The following is a 12413-nucleotide window of genomic DNA, read 5'->3' as shown; positions in this document are numbered from 1 at the left end:
TGTTCATGGCATAAACTATTTCTGAACAAGCAAGTAGATTCAGCATTTATTGATCTAACATGTTTAACTTGGTTGCAATGGCCATGTGTTGTTTTTCTGCTGGCAAGTTTTAGAGTTGTCATTTGACTGTCGTGATCAGACAGACCATTTGTTACTGCCCGTGTCATCACTTCATTGTAATTTGTGGGATCGAGGAACAGATTATCAATCAGGGTCTTGCTGTGCCCATATACTCTGTTGGGAATGAGATCATGGGGAACAGATTGAAGGTTAACAGTAGTGATTCTAATAGTTTCTGGTTGTTATTTTTTGTGAGTAAGTTTATGTTAAAGTCACCACATACGATGACATTACTATTGTTTCTATAAAGTTTAGTAAGAACTGTTTCTAGCTGAGAGAGAAATTTTTGAATGTCTCCCATAGGTGACCTGTAAACTGTTACTATGATCAGGAACTGTGTTTCAAGCTCTAATTTGACTGCACAACATTCAAAGTGCTGTTCAATACAATATGTAGATACATCCATAACTTGTGACCTATAGTATTGTGTGTGTAAATTGCCACACCGCCTTGTTTTAAATTGCTCCGACAGTAGGTAGAATCAATTTTATAACTATTTAAATGTAGCTGATTAATTTCTGTGTCTTGCAAGTGATGTTCAGTTAGGCAGAGCACATCAGGAATAATTCCGTCTGTGTCAGCTGTTTCTTGCAGTGAAAGCATCAGCTCTTCTTTTTTATTCAAAAGACTTTTTATATTCTGATGAAATATTTTAAAACAATATAGCTTAGCAATTGTATTTTTAACTGGTTCCTTAATGTTAGTTTTCACACAAGTTAAATTGTCAAAAGGTACAACATTTACACTGTGCTATCTTCTGTTCCTTAGCCTAAAAAAGATCTTATTTGAGTGTTGACTATTACTGGAATGTGTTGCTGTGGGAAAAAATCACTATTTTTCTTTTCTGTGGTTGGCGATGAAACAAATTTTGTCATTACTGTTGAATTTGTAGTAAAACTGTTGCCTGTGCTTATTTCAATTAGTTTTAGTGTTAGGAACCTTTTCCCAAGACTGTTCAAATGAAGCCCATGTGAGGTACGGAATCTTCGACCAACACCACTTACATCTAGAACATTTACATTTTTAAACTGTTTACATACGTTTGAGAGCTATTCATTTGCAAGTATGATCTCTCTGTTCACACGAGACGACTGATGTAAGTCGTACCTCTGTGGAATGTTTACATATATTACATTTGTGTGCCCTAGATAACACAAGCACTTCTTTAGTTCTTGGCAGGCTACTGATGTTTCATTGCGGTACATGTCATTAGAGCCGCCGAGCAGTACAATGAAATCCTTGGATGACAACTTACCGATTTCTTCTGAACGTATATTTCATTGGTTAGCATTCCGCACCGCGTGTTTTTAATGGCGCGCAGCGAATTCGTTGAAGCGTCTGACAGTACGCCGCCGCAGTCTACCAATTCTGAAACGCCATCTTCTTGGGTTTTTGTGTCAATTCTTGCTTAAAGTCACAATCGAGGACCTGCCCGAGCGATCTTCGTCTTGAACATCTTCCGTCCGCCATTAAACGTGATACACGACTTGCGAACTAACTCTTCGTTCATCACGTTACTGTAAACTTCAGTTATCTGTCAATAAATTTCGATGGGTCGGACTTTTTCCGCGTTTAATAAACAGGTAACACTACACACGTCACACTTGCAGCGATCTTCAATTTTGTCACACATGTTTAAGTTGCACAACTAACAAGGGAACCTCCCCATCGCAACCCCCTCAGATTTAGTTATAAGTTGGCAGAGTGGATAGGCCTTGAAAAACTGAACACAGATCAATCGAGAATACAGGAAGAAGTTGTGTGGAACAATGAAAAAAATAAGCAAAATATACCAACTGAGTAGTCCATGCGCTAGATAGGCAACATCAAGGGCACCATGAGCTAAAGCGCGCCATGGTCCAGTGGTTAGCGTGAGCAGCTCTGAAACGAGAGGTCCTCCGTTCAAGTCTTCCCCTGAGTGATAAATTTACTTTATTTATTCTCGCAAAGTTATGATCTGTTCGTTCGTTCATTGACGTCTCTGTTCACTGTAATAAGTTTAGTGTCTGTGTTTTGCGACCGCACCGCAAAACCGTGCGATTAAAGTGCGCGTCATTTATGACGACGGCCGAGTTTAGGTTCGTTCTGCGCATCTGACGTCACAAAACACAGTCAGCCAATGAACAGAGAACGACGTTGCCAGAGCTCGACTGCAGTGTAGAGCATGGACGAGTGTCTTCAGTTTTAGAAACGTTCAGTCATAAATAACGTTATTGAACAAAAGCAATGTCTTGACTTTCTTTTGTAGAAAGTTTGGAAAAAGCATTCTTTATACCAATTGCTTCATATTCTATTAATTAATTAAACCAAACAAGCAATAAGCCTCCTAATTCAGGCGATAGCAAGGAAAGGTGTTTGTATCATTCTCACTAATCGCTTTTTCGCAATAAAGAACAGCGGTAATTGTTTATTTCCTATTGTACTTCGACGAAACGTGAGTAATTCATAATCACACCAACAGTGTTTGTCGGTATTTTGCGTGATAGTTTAAAGTCCTCCGGGAGACATATTGAACGATGAGCTGAGTTAGCGTAATGGTTAAAGTGTATGGCTGCTAAACGAAAGGTTCTGAATTCAAACCTTGATCGATGCTTAATATTTTCTTTACTTAAAAACAATATCGAAGTGTCTTATTTCATGAATTTTATTCGTTTGAATGTGATTTTTTTGAAATTTCTAGTGGCAACTAAAATCGACCATACGGAAAGTATACGCTATGGACTTTTACCTCTGCAAACTCTTCAAAATTTCGTGCAATGGTTTACTACATCTAGTGCTGCACAATAACTGCGTTGAACATCGAAACAAAATTAAGTCATTTATGGGGGGAAGGTATCAGTCAAGAAGATGTGTAAAAATCAAATTTTTGGGCCAAATAGTTTTTGTGAAATCGAATGATAAAGTGTGTCAAAGCAGTCGAAACACCATGTGTCTGCACAGGCGAGCAGTGCAATGATGACAAAATCGCCCACATCGCAGAATGTGGGGAGCACGTCTCTGTAGCAGCGAAAGGGTTAATGCGGCCGTGGTGGCTTTACTTCATAAATTGCGCGCTCCCCCCTTAACGTAAGTTTACGAACTATACTATGGCGCTGCTTCTCTTGGCACGTACAACTGGCAACGCAGCAATCTCCCGCGTCTGGGCGGGCATGCGCGAACCGCCAAGATAAAAAAATTGAACTATAGTAGACGAGAGGACGTGCCTCACAATGGGAACCGAAAACATTTGATCGCAAGGTCATAGGTCAACCGATTCCTCCACAGGAAAACACGTCTGATATATTCTATGCGACACTGGTGACGGCATGTGCGTCACATGACAGGAATATGTTGTCGACCCACCTAACTTATGCACTTGGCGAATGGGTAAAAAGATTCTTCTATCTTGCTCGATTTAGGTTTTGTTGTGGATGTGATAATCACTCCCAAAAGACGGACAGATAATAATTGTCTGAAAATAAAAAATTAGACTGTTCACTCGAGGGAAGACTTGAACCAAGGACGAGAGCTGCTCACGCTAATCACGGGACCACGGCGCTCCTGAGCTTACACTATCCTTGAGTTGCATATCTTGCGCATGGACTACTCAGTTTGTATATTTTGCTTTTTTTTTCATAGTTCCACACAACTTCTTCCTGTTTTCTCGATCGATCTGTGTTCAGTTTTTCAAGGCCTATCCACTGTGCCAACTTATAATAAATCTGAGGGGGGGTGGGATGGGGAGGTTCCCTTGCAAGCAGTAATCAACTATATTGGATAGTTGCCGCCAAACTGAAGCGGATGCATACTGAGGTCAGCGGTCCATCGGCGATGGTGGTAGGGGAAAGCGGTCAGTATGACGTCTGTAACATGCTGTCTTCATGGTATTTTTTAATGCTTTTCGCTTTGCAATTTCTCGCAGCTGGTATCACATGCTTGTATTTAACTTCTGTTACCGTAGAAGAACACGCGGTGCTTATGCGTGTCGGTGTGAGTGGCAGTAAGAGAACGACATGTTGGCAGGAACCAGCGGCCGATTGGCGCCGCGCAGCGCCTGCTGAGCGGCCGAGGCTCGATGGCCAATATCATGGGCTTCCACCTGCAGGTGAACTGGCCCGACACGTTGCACGAGCACGGAGTGCTCAGGGGCTTCTGCTACGGGGCCATCGTCGGCGTCGTGGCGGCCATCATGTCCAACCCCGCCGAGGTCAGTCACCTGTCGCTCCTATGCATTTACCTCTGTCTTACTGTACAGCATTTCATGCGTGTAAACCTGAGGCACACAGTACGCGCATATACAGATGGCGGTAGTATCGAGTACGCAAGGTACAAATGGACAGAGCTGTCAATATACTCGTGTGATTCGTGACGTGATTATGGCCGCACGACGGGAATTAACAGTCTTTGAACGCGGAATAGTTGGAACTGAACGCACGGGGCAGTCCAGTTCGGAAATCATTAGGGAATTCAATATTTAGAGATTCACAGCCTCAAAAGCGTGCCGAGAACACCATATTTCAGGCATTAGGGTAAGGATGCCTTATTCCGTGATACCCCTAATACCGTGATACTTGGTTCAGCAATGTGCCACGGCGTTAGGATCCATATGCCTTGCTTTCTGAAGCATCCAACAGATAGCGCAGGTTGTGTGCTTTCCAGTTCTATGCGCCCCAGCGCTCTGCGGGAAAGAACAGAACTACAACACGGCTAGTGCACTGTGCAGTGAACATCGGTCAAACGCTCGAGAATTGGTGTGCTATGTTACCGTTCCTCAAGAAATACTGATTTGACAGGTAAATATTAGTGACAAAACGTTAAAAATGCTTCCTAATATAGATAAACGTACAGAGAATCATTGCATGTCAGTATTATAATTATATTGTGCTTACACAGTCCTGGAACACTTTTCCATTTCCATGCTTTATTTTTGCATTTTCTGCAGTATGGCATCTTACTGAAACTAGTAAAGTTCATGAAAGGGATGCTATGCATACATATATCTTCTGTAGAGTGTAAAACAAATAAATATATAATTTTCATTAAATGTTTTGATGCTATAATGGCAGAAATATTTTCAAGTCAACATTATTATGTCATAATGAGTGAAACATTTTTTTATATTTATTTTCTGGGGATACAGTGCCAATAAGATAGAATATAGAGTAATTTCTATATTTTTGCTTTAGGTTTGTTCTGATGTCATAATGGGAAAATGCAGTAAAGAGATCAAACGTGGAAAACATTCCATCAAATCATATGATGGAAGAAGGCTTGAACTGGCTCTAAGGAAAGTTTTGCGGGAAGACTGGTCAGTTTACAAAGCATCGAAGGCTTATTCAATCCCTTCGGACCACTTCAAAAGAAAATGTCATGAAAGCTACTGAACACTTTGGCTGCAACACAAACAAACTTAAAAACTTTGAACTTGGGAAATGGGTAGGCCGTTTGCTCTTCCTTCAGATGTTGAAGTGCAGCTTGCATCCTACATCATTAAAATGCAGGAGATTTGATTTGGACTGTTATCCACATAAGGAAACTTGCCTACAAATTAGGAGAAACGTGTAGCCCTAAAGCAACAGTAAGGTTCAGTTAGAAAAATAAAATTACTGGAAAAAAGTGGTATGCTGGTTTTAAATGTGGATTCAATCTAACATTGCGAACACCTACAAACTTATCCAGATATCGTGCATCTTATGCAAATCTGGTATTAATTCAAGGATTTAATTACTTTCTTGAGAAAGTTATGAATGATGACAATTTGATGAATTCACCCAATCAGATATGGAATTGTGATGAAACAGGGCTGATGTTTGTCACAGCTGGGTTAAAAATTGTGACAGGCATAGGGAAAAAATACATCTACAGACGAGTTTATGCTGAAAGAGGAACAACAACAACAACAACAATCCTTGGCTGTGGCAATGCTGCTGGGAAGTGTTGTACAGTCCTAATAATCTTTAAAGGAGTGCAGAATATTCCAGCATTAAAAGTTGGTACCCACTGTGATGCTATTGTAGAAGTTACTCCAAAAGGTTGGGTAAACAATGACATTTTTGTGAAATGGATGCAGCATTTCATCAGATCACTTCCACCTGCCAGACCTGTTCCCTTGTTGATGGACTCTCATGGGTCACATTTGTCTCCAGAAGCACTGCAAATGGCTGAAGAAAATGGGATAATTCTACTGACCTTTCCATCTCATACGAGGCACCTACTGCATCCCCTTGATGTTAGTATCTACAAATCACTAAAAAGTTCCTGGAAAGCTGAACTTGATTCGCATATGAGGAGGAATCCTAGAAAGGCGCCAAGCAGATATGATTTCCATGCACTCTTCAATGCATGTTATGACAAATCATTCTGCCCTCAAATAAGTAAATCAGGTATCAAGAAGGCACGGATACACCATTTTAACAGAGATTCAAATCCACCAGAAGCCCTAGCACCCTCTTCGCTTTCTGATAAACCAGTTGCTGATGTTAATGTCACGCCAGAGGAAGAGCAAATATTGTCCATTCCTGTATGTGAACCTTCTCTAGTAAAGAGCACTCGCAGAAAATCACAGTCTGCACAAGTTCATACCATATTGCTCACTACATGCAATGCTGATAGGTCTTCTGAACCTGGCCCATCTTCTAAAAGACCACAGGGAAGAAATGGGGGAAGAAATGCCAAATCTCATGACAAAATTGTGTGTTCAGTGTGCAATTTGGACTATGAATGTGATGTGCATGTGGTGGAGCAGAGTGGATACAGTGTTGTTTTTGTCTTCAGTGGTATCACAACAAATGAGAAGTTCTAGGGGATGATTGTGACAAAGATGTTTATATGTGCTAAGTGTGTGCGGATTAATGTTTTTGTTTGTATAATGAGATATCTGGTTTCTCTTTTTGTATTTGGACTTTTTATTGGTTATCTTTGTTTTTGTTTTTTTCACTACTGAACATCTCATTATTTTCATCTGTGTTATTTTAGGTGTAATATTTTTCAGTATATTTTGAAATTTAGGTCTTTTTGATCACGCTAACATGTTGCAACATTACAGCAATGTAATGGATGACAATGAAATGTTAGAAAGTAATAGTTTTGTATATTTTATGTTTTTTTTGGACTCTTGGAATTAGGATACCACTATCACAGATTTAGGAATCTTGCCATGCATTAGGAGCCTCTGTCACTTGATTTATTTCTATATTTTTTGTTTTATGTGTAAGAATTAACAATAACTAGCAAAATAAAAAAGGTTAGAGAACAATGAAAATGTCTACATGACATGTTATTTACATGACTTCTTATCATTTATGGACACTGAGCTACACAATACGAAAAATAGCACTGAATTACGCATCCTTACCCTACAACTCACCACAGACAATGTAGTGGCCCACGACCTTCACTTAACAACCGAGAGCAGCGGCGTTTGCATAGAGTTGTCACTCCTAATGGACAAGCATTACTGCGTGAAATAACCCCAGAAATCATTGTGGGACATACGACGAACGTATCCATTAGAGCAGTGCACCGGAATTTGGTGTTAATGCACTACGGCAACAAACTACAGATTTGAGTGCCTTTGCTAGCAGCACAACATCGCCTGCAGTGGCTCTCCTGGACTCGTGACCATATCGGTTGGACCACAGATGACTGGAAAACCGTGGCCTGGTCAGATGAGACCTGATTTCGGTTGGTAAGAGCTGGTGGTGATGTTTGAGTGTGGCGCAGACCTCACGATGCCATGGGCCCAAGTTGTCGACAGGCACTGTGCAAGCTGGTAGTTCCTCCATTATTTACATGGAACTGACTGGGTCACTGTCTGGAAATGGTTATGTTCGGCTACTTGGAGGCCATTTGCAGCCATTCATGGACTTAATATTCGCAAACAATGATTGAATTTTAATGGATGGCAATGCACCATGTCACAGGGCCACAATTGTTTACGATTGGTTTGAAGAATATTCTGGGCAATTCGAGCGAATGATTTGGCCCCCCAGATTGCCTGACATGAATCCTGTTTAACATGTATGGGACGTAATCGAGAGGTCAGTTTGTGCACAAAATCCTGCACCAGCAACGCCTTCACAATGGGGTATGCCTATAGAGACGACATGGCTCAATATTTCTGCAGGGTATTTCCAACAACATATTGAGTCTATGCCATGTCGAGTTGCTGCGCAACACCGAGCAAAATTATGTCCAATGAGATATTGAGAGCCGGCTGCTGTGGCTGAGCGGTTCTAGGCGCTTCAGTCTGGAACCGCACTGCTGATATGGTCGCAGGTTCGAATCCAGCCACAGGCCTGGATGAGTGTTAATCCTTGAGCTAGTTGAGTTTAAGTAGTTCTAAGTCTCGGGGACTGATGACCTTAGGTTTAAGTCCCATAGTGCTTAGAGCCATTTGAACCATGTTTCGAGACATTAAGAGGTACCCCATGACTTGTCACCTCAGGGTATGCAAAATCACTTTACGTGACTGATTGAGGTAGACATGGAGGCAGCTGCTCCAATCACACTACAACTGTCAGAGATAGGGGTGGGGAAGAAATCACGTATCTGTTACAAATGACGGTGAGTGGGAAGTCGCAGGTTTCACAATAACAATTTTATAGTATCTGGCTGCGATTTCAATCACTACTAGAAGTTATAAGTGTAAAATAGCAACTAAAACATTCAACACCATGTGCTACCTGTTGGTGAACTTCGTACTTCTTTTCTAAGAATCTTGTGTATGACGCTATGGCTGCATAGCCTACCTATTGTGGAAGCAATGAATCAAGATGCCAGTTTGCGCTGACAAAAATTTTACACTTGTTTACCTGATATGTTTGGCGAGGATGACTCTGGACTCCCATCTATTGTGGAAATCTTGGTTGTGTAGCATAGACCGAGATTTAGGTTACGTTGAAGGCTGATAATTCGGCTGGGTTTGTGAACCAAACGAATCTGAATGCCAAATAAAAGATTGACCTGTGGCGTACGATAGTGTTCATGTTCAGGCCATGTTGAAATACACTTAAAACACTTTCTATCAAATACTAATACGGCAAGATAAATTCAGGAAAGATATATTAGATAATGGACAAGGCTCCGACCAGTATTTTGATGCATGTTATCCACACATATTGTACATGAACTACGAAAAACGCAGGGGGAGGGTTCACTACGTAACTTTTAGCAAGCGTATTCACAAGAGGTATTTTTTTTCAGCAGTAGGTTACACGGGTAATCATGTGTGTATATGCAAGTATTGCACTTACACTATTCCTGATGTCAGCTTTTAACTGAAACTTATTAAATAAACACATTCGTGATCGCATTTAAATTGTTAATTTCTATGTTTTAGGTGACCGATCTCGATCTTCTAGGAGATCGTCATTAGATCTACATTTCTTGATGAGAATAGGAATCGGTGGCGTGGAGCAGGTCCATCTGTGCTGGCATGGAGAACACTGGCGAACCTGCTGCACGCCAGCGAGTCTTACTGTCATCAAGAAATGTAGATCTGATGACGATCTCTTAGATGATCGAAATCGATCACCCAAGAAATTGAAATTAACTGAAAGCTATGTATTTCCTACCCTTTTCATGCACGTATCATCAACTTTAAACACATAACCAAGTCTTTATTAATAACCACAAAGCAGAAAATTTAGGGATATGGCTCAGCTTAAACAAGAGGAAAATGTAATTTTCATGTTATTCACTCACAGTGTATTTCATGTTTATTTATCATCGATTTCAATTCGCATAGTAACTGTAATGACACGCTGTTGAAAAACTCAATTTGCACACTTTACAGATGAGAACATGTCACTTCTGCTGCATTTAACACAGTTCACCTGCTCAAATCTATCACACAGCTTCAACGACTGATTGCTTTACAAATGAATTAATCTGCTAAATATTTGACGTAACCGAGAACGAGTTTAGCAAAGATTCGAAATCACGTTTGAAATTTGTTGGAAGTCGCTAACGTTTGTTCTTATGAGACACTGGCTGAATACTGTCTGGATAATTTGCGCTCCATTTTAAGCTAAAGCTAGTTTTTCACACATTTCAATGTTTATGACGTCATATGTCCTGAACCAGACCTTGTTCTCAACTATGTGTCGCAGGGCTACATAATTTTGCAGACACATTCAGTGACATATGTAAATGCTGTCGGAAAAGTGTGTTGCGAATAGAGTTAGTAGTAAAGAAGAAACAAATTACAGCGTCTTGCCTGATGCTGAAGTTTCTTTGTGCTCTATTTTAGGCAAAAGCTAGGTTTTTCACAGATCTCTGTCTTTATGACGTCAATGTTGTGCAATGATAAAATTTTGCAGATACGTTCAATGAAATTGGATACGGTCTACGAGGTGTGTTGGGAATACGAGTAGAGTTAGTAGTAGAGAAGTAATAAATTATAACGTCATGCCTGATGCTGAAGTTTTACTGCAAGAACGAAAATGTAGTAAGAGGTAAACTTTTTCCCTTTAATCATTTTGTGGGTGCTGTCAGCGAGAAAAAGTTCCGTAATGCTTTGGAATAATCTTTAAAATATTTACTGTTGTCTGTTAGATGCTGTTTGTGACTAAATCACAGTGTAACAGCTACCGTGATAAAAATTGTAAAAAACTGCGACAAATCGCAACTAAAATCACAGCTACCGAAAATAGATTTCACGTAGAGCACTGTTATCGGAACGTCACAGTTTATCACACTCCTAGTCAGGGTCTTTTTTCGGCGACTCCGCTATAGCGAGACAGGTAACAGTACCAGTGGTAGTGTATCGGGCGAAAGCGACACAGACGATGGACTGACGTAGAATCAGAACTAAGTGTAAAATGATAACATAGATTATGAGATATATTAAACTCAGTTCAAAATTACTTTGACACTGTCCTTTTGGCGGGAGCACGTGGAGGCATGGAGCACAGTTGCCACATCACACACAAAGCACGTGAGTAATCTTACATTTCATTCACCTGCCTTAAACTCCCAAAACATTCAGCTTACTGAACGAGAGTTTTGGAAGATCTGAACTATGATTTGATTTAATTTTTATTTGCACGAGCAAATTTGTATGGCGAGATGAGGAAAGTTTACGAAAATGATTTCGTAATGGCATTACCGAATCTTCGACCAGCAAGAAACCTTTTTTTTGTTTTGTTTTAAGATAGACGAACAAATTATCCCAGCTAAGTCTTAGGAATAAATCATGTTTCGATGTGCTCTGAAATGGAGCTGTGTCGGAGATCTTTGGAGTTAATTGTGATGTGCAATGCTCAGCACTCGTCCGTTAAGAGCTAAGCAGTTGCCCCCTTGTTTTCATTACTAGAAACAGATCACCACATTTATAACTATTTATTACATTTTTTGATCAGTCATGCATCTTTATCTTTCCTCATCTTCAACAGTTTATGGCCACAGAAATACCCACAATGAAACCTCAGATTGTGCAAACGCACAGTCCACACCTGCCATGGAGGCGGCCTCTGTCAAGGATGGGATGGGGGACGCTGGAAGGGAGGTGTTTGGAATCGAAAGTGCTAATTAAAGGAAACGCTGGTATACTATGATACCGTCTGCCACGCCTCAATGCTAGAAAACAAAATCGTGTGCTCATACCAAGGCTGGAACTCGAGAGACACACTTCACTTCCACCTTCTACCCAGGTCACGACCGCTAGCAACCACTTGACAATTCTCTTATGCTTACCTAGTAGCTAGTCGGTGTGTGGACACTTTTAGTGCATTACCAGAAAGAACTACTACTGCCCTGAGGGGACAGGCCGTTTCCTAGCCAATCTTCAAAACAGTGTTTTCATTTAAATTCAAAGCTGTAACAGTTCCTTCGATCAGCTTATTAGCTGTTAAAACACTCTATAGCCAAGAGAGCATAAAATATTTTTTATTTAAGATAACCGATTTCAACAGACTACGCTGTCATCGTCAAGTCTTAAAATCTGTTATAAAACACGTTCGTATTATGCTGACCTCACGTACAAGAAGGCAAGTGGATAAAAATAGCACATTGTAAAAGGTTTGTCATCGCTAAAGTATTTAAAAACATAAAGCACATTGTGCAACAGGCTATGTCCATATACATATTACTCATAGTTGCTTGTTGCAACAAGCAACTGTAATATTTATATGGACACATACGTAAAATGAATGTGTTTTCACAAAATTTCTCTGATTTCTCGAATTTTCTCCTCGTGCTCAATACGCGAGATGTCTGTGCGGGGTGGTAATATGTTGTCCAACTCCTCCTGAAAAGTGCTGTTCCGAAATTTCAATAGTAAATCTCTCCGCGATTCATAGCGTCTCTCTTGT

At 40.4% G+C, this 12413-nt stretch overlaps 1 protein-coding gene across 2 annotated transcripts in view; it reads left to right on the top strand.

Annotated features, from left to right (window-relative positions):
• Positions 1-4831: 4831 nt before the first annotated feature.
• Positions 4832-12413, top strand: part of LOC124777719 (mitochondrial 2-oxoglutarate/malate carrier protein-like) — a 66665-nt gene continuing 59083 nt past the window's right edge. The window contains exons 1-2 of one of the 2 annotated variants that reach the window (XR_007015773.1): positions 4832-4892; positions 5286-5523. The gene's annotated coding sequence lies outside the window, so the exon portion shown is untranslated. Of the gene's footprint in view, positions 4893-5285; positions 5524-12413 lie in introns of those variants that run through there. The other variant, XM_047253216.1, reaches the window with a different exon arrangement.

This window comes from Schistocerca piceifrons, chromosome 2 (assembly GCF_021461385.2).
Source record: "Schistocerca piceifrons isolate TAMUIC-IGC-003096 chromosome 2, iqSchPice1.1, whole genome shotgun sequence".
In the NCBI taxonomy this organism is placed as follows: Eukaryota; Metazoa; Arthropoda; class Insecta; order Orthoptera; family Acrididae; genus Schistocerca; species Schistocerca piceifrons.
The sequence above is the reverse complement of the archived record's forward strand: the minus strand, read 5'-3'. Positions and strand labels throughout refer to the sequence as shown.